At 43.4% G+C, this 4786-nt stretch overlaps 1 protein-coding gene and 1 pseudogene across 2 annotated transcripts in view; both read left to right on the top strand.

The window, feature by feature from the left end:
* Window positions 1-136: 136 nt before the first annotated feature.
* On the top strand, window positions 137-1375 carry LOC105520650 (annotated as a pseudogene). Its single transcript, XR_001003168.1, has one exon. The product of XR_001003168.1 is annotated as a chromobox protein homolog 1 pseudogene (transcript).
* A 2955-nt stretch (window positions 1376-4330) lies between these two features.
* The window catches only part of PAIP1 (poly(A) binding protein interacting protein 1), a 33885-nt gene continuing 33429 nt past the window's right edge, over window positions 4331-4786 (top strand). Inside the window, exon 1 of the mRNA XM_011954496.1 lies at window positions 4331-4687. The gene's annotated coding sequence lies outside the window, so the exon portion shown is untranslated. The remainder of the gene's footprint in view (window positions 4688-4786) is intronic.

Here is a 4786-nt window from a genome sequence, read left to right as displayed (position 1 = left end):
AAGGATTCCCTATTTAATAAATGGTGCTGGGAAAATTGGCTAGCCATAAGTAGAAAGCTGAAACTGGATCCTTTCCTTACTCCTTATACGGAGAAAGGCTTTCAAGTACAGTTTAAGGAAACATATTTTTGGCCGTTGGCTGGGGCCTGCGGTACCCCGCTTCAGTGAGGGGCTCCACTGCGGCCACCCGGCTTGCTGCCTTCCTGGGCGCCACTCCCCCAGGCGACCCGACGCGAAGCGCCAGTAGCGCAGCACTGATTCTTCTGGGGCTCCTGGGTGCTGCTCTGAGCAGCGTCACCCTTTACACCAGAAAGCTAGCGGGCACTATGGGGAAAAAACAAAACAAGAAGAAAGTGGAGGAGGCGCTAGAAGAAGAGGAAGAGGAATATGTGGTGGAAAAAGTTCTCGACCGTCCAGTGGTAAAGGGCAAAGTGGAGTACCTCCTAAAGTGGAAGGGCTTCTCAGATGAGGACAACACACGGGAGCCAGAAGAAAACCTGGATTGCCCCAGCCTCATTGCTGAGTTTCTGCAGTCACAGAAAACAGCACATGAGACAGATAAATCAGAGGGAGGCAAGCGCAAAGCTGATTCTGACTCTGAAGATAAGGGAGAGGAGAGCAAACCAAAGAAGAAGAAAGAAGAGTCAGAAAAGCCACGAGGCTTTGCTCGAGGTTTGGAGCCCGAGAGGATTATTGGAGCTACAGACGCCAGTGGAGAGCTCATGTTCCTGATGAAATGGAAAAACTCTGATGAGGCTGACCTGGTCCCTGCCAAGGAAGCCAATGTCAAGTGCCCACAGGTTGTCATATCCTTCTATGAGGAAAGGCTGACGTGGCATTCCTACCCCTCGGAGGATGATGACAAAAAAGATGACAAGAATTAACACTCCTGAGTACCAGCCCCTGTCACATCTGACTGGGTTTCAAGTGGGAAGGGAAGGAGTTCTACTTGTCTTGACACCATAGAGGTGGCTTGAGAAGATGTCCTTTGAAGAGCCAGTATAGTTTCTGTGCCCTGCAGCAGCCCAAGTGCTTTAAAGCCGTTTCAAGCTGTATAGTTTGCACACCCATCCCAGTGGAGGGGAAAGGGGATAAGTGTTTCAAGGCAACCTTTTCTGCACTTTGCTGAGAAAAGCAAAGGGCCTTCTATGAAGGACAAAACTTGCAGAACTGGGTGTGTGGGAGAGCAAAAAATACTGTAGATCTTCAAAGAGCATCTCCACAACCCATAGCCTTCTTCCCAATAGTGTTAACTTTGCATTTTTACAGCGTAGCATGTGTGTAGTCTTTGGCTATTACTGGTGTATTATTTGGGGGAGGGATGGGGAGGGGAGAAAGGGAGATGGGTAGCATCACTTTGCTTAACATTTGGGGCCTGATAGGGGAAATGGTGAAGCAATGGAAAAGAACAGACAACTAATGATTTGCTTCTGTGTCCAGAATATTTTACCTTAAACAAACAAAAAAAGTCATTGGCACCATAAATAAGGACTGTGAGAGACTGTTTAAAAGCTGTGAATGTCTGAAACCTATAAGCCAAGGTGTTCCCTGCCTAAACTTATTGCTGTTCCCACAAAGGAATAAGCCAGTTCATAAGTTACCAAAGTTGCCATTTTGGAGATGGAAATTGATGAGGAGGGAAGGTCTTTTATTGGAGAGTATACAGTACAAGCAGATCATTCTGTCTCAGAGGTGCTAATAAAATTAGAAGACCCTTTCTTTTCCAGTAACGAAGTTATAAATATCAGCTTGTTCATCCAAGCCACTGGCTGAGGTGTTAGGGAAGAGGAAGAGGGTGGTAGAGGAGATAAGACAGTAGGGAAAGACAAGGGCCCGTACTCTTAGTGGGGAAAACTCTTGGAGCCGTTCTCTTTTTTGAGCTTTGGACTCTGAAACCATTGTTGGCAGGGTTCAGTCACTGACAGCACAAGTTTCACTGAATTGATCTAAGAGTTTAGTGATTTCAAAAGCCTTGGTCTCAGGAGAAGATTAAACTTCCATATTGGGCAGTGGTTCACTTTAAAACACACACACACACACACACACAATTTTTAAAGAAATCCTAAGAAATAACTGATACTCAAAATGCTCTTGCCTTGAGTCATGAGATCCATCAGTTCTTGATATTGTCTAGACTTGCATCTAGAGCTACATTGTAAAATCCTTTTAGGCATATGTTAGATTTCTGTGTAAACTTTGTTTAAATGTAAACTTCATACTACACTGCCAGTTTTTGTCTTAATAAAACTATAGATTTATAAAAAAAAAAGGAAACATTTTTTCATAGTTCACAGCAGGTCCTTTTCCCATATTACAACATATTTTCCAACCTGTCCAAATTTAGTTCTACTCTGCGTTCACCATAAATTAATAAGAAAGGCATACATGTGGATGATGAGCACTCTGATGATTCTCTTTAGGGAGTTCCACATGGTGCTCACACGTTCATGTGTTTCTGTGTATGCATTTTGCAATACCTGCCAGTTAGCTCTAAAACAGTCCCAAGGTGGATCTGAGCCCATGTGGTATCTTGGCACCTTTTCTGTAAAATGAAGATATTGGAATGTCTATTTCACAGGATATGAGGATAAAATAAAATGATAAAAGCTCTTGAAAGGTGACTGACACATAATAAATATTAGATATTTTTATTATCATGATGCAAAATCCATTCATGTTATCTCCAAGTCCACCATCCACACATTATAAGAATAGGGCAAAAGTTATATAGTAACAAACACGAGAAGGCAAAGGATATCTTACCTAACTTTCCTAACAAGAGGGTGTGAAGATGTCATGACATCACCATGGATGCAGTAATGGCCTTATCTTCACATAGGAAAGTCCCAGGTGTTAGAAAAGGTGCTATTCATCATAAAGGTTTTAAGGGGAAGTGAAAGGGTGGTGAGTGCAAACAAAAGCTTGGGACAGAATTGGGGCATCTACTTCAGTGGAGCATAACTCACTGTTAGTTTTCTAGCATAGTTTATGGGTCTTTCCTATATGATAGAAAAGTCCAAACAAGAAGTGACTGGTGACCACATACAATAATGAATTTTAAAATGCTAAAATTGTAATTTTTTAAATTGTAATCTTGTCTCTGTAATATATGCTCAGTGTTACAACACAATTATTATTTTACAGATGAGGAAAGTGAGGCTCAGGGAAGCTAAACCCCTTACTTATTCAAAATCACACAGCCAGTAATAGTCAAGGCTGGAATCCCAACTAAGCTCTGGCAGACTGAATCCTATACTTTCCCTACACCAAAGAGCCACACACACGTACTGCTGGCTTCCTTCCCTGACTTCATTATTTTTGCCTAATATCAATAGCATGGATCATTTATTCATGATTGCCCTCGGTAAAGCCATTTTCTTATTCATTTAGGGGAAGACATTGTTTTCTTTATTAATCAGAAGAGAAAATGGTTAACAAAAGTTTGTGTTCCTAATTGAAATGATTCTTAAGATGAAAAGATAGAAAAACATGAAACCCTGCTTAAAACACAAGGCTAAAATCAGAATTTGTGGAGATGGATCAATCCAACAGTAAAGAAATCAATTTTTCCTTCCTTGTCGTTACTCATGTTCATCCATCCTTTCGTTGGCATTAACACTGTTAGGCCTGACAAAAACATCAATTTACATATTAATAAAGTCTACAATTGTGCTATGCAACGCAGTAGCCACTAGCCACATGTGGCTCTTGAACCCTTGAAATGTGCCAATCCTAAGATGTGCCCTAACTGTAAAATACACACTGGATTCCAACTAGTATCTAAAAAACAGAGAAAATATTTAACATTTTAAATCACATATGAAAATACTATTTTTAACATAATGGATTAAGTAAATTTAAATTAATTTCACCTGGGATTTTTTTGTTGTTTTTTGCTTTTTTGAGACGGAGTTTCGCTCTTATTGCCCAGTCTGGAGTACAATAGTATGATCTGGGCTCACTGCAACCTCTGCCTCCTGCATTCAAGCGATTCTCCTGCCTCAGCCTCCCGAATAGCTAGGATTACAGGCATGTGCCACCACGCCCGCTAATTCTGTATTTTTAGTAGAGACAGAGTTTCTCCATGTTGGTCAGGCTGGTCTCCAACTCCCTGCCTCAGATGATCCGCCCGCCTCGGCCTGCGAAAGTGCTGGGATTACAGGCGTGAGCCACCGCGCCTGGCCTCACCTGTTTCTTTTCACTCATTTAATGTGGCTTCTCGAAAACGTAAAATTACTTAAGTGGTTTGCATTTGTGGCTCCCATTATATTTTCATTGGACAGCACTGATACAAGATGAAAAAGAGGGGAGAGTTACATTGAAAGGTATCACATTTTCTTGAAATTTCTGGAGGGGAAGGTTAAAGGGGAGAGAACGGAGCTTGTTAAACGTTAGGTGTGACCTGCGGTAAACACCTAGTGTGAATAAAAAAGGGGGGGACACATATTTTGATTCTGTTTCTACTCCCTTCCCCCGATGCTAACGGAACAGGTGGCAGTCTCCCAGGTACCAGTCCTTAGCAGTCCGCGGGTCTCGGCCGGAGCCGAGTCGCTGAACACACCTGTGCGCCAGCGAACCCTGGCGCAGGGTCCACGCCCCCTCCCCCCGTGTTTTTATTTTCCGGGCGTCAACTGTCAGTCTCGCACGTCTCTCCTAAGAACTAACAAGTAGGCCGGGCCTGCCTGTGGTAAGCGTCCCCCTCACCCCTCATCCCCCCAGCCTGGCCCCGGGAACCCAGATGCCCCTGCCCGAGCCTGGCTGCGGGCCGACCGGTGGCCGAGAGGCC

Source organism: Colobus angolensis, unplaced genomic scaffold (genome assembly GCF_000951035.1).
Source record: "Colobus angolensis palliatus isolate OR3802 unplaced genomic scaffold, Cang.pa_1.0 Scaffold383, whole genome shotgun sequence".
NCBI classification, from domain to species: Eukaryota; Metazoa; Chordata; class Mammalia; order Primates; family Cercopithecidae; genus Colobus; species Colobus angolensis.
This window is presented reverse-complemented; position numbering and strand designations above follow the sequence as displayed.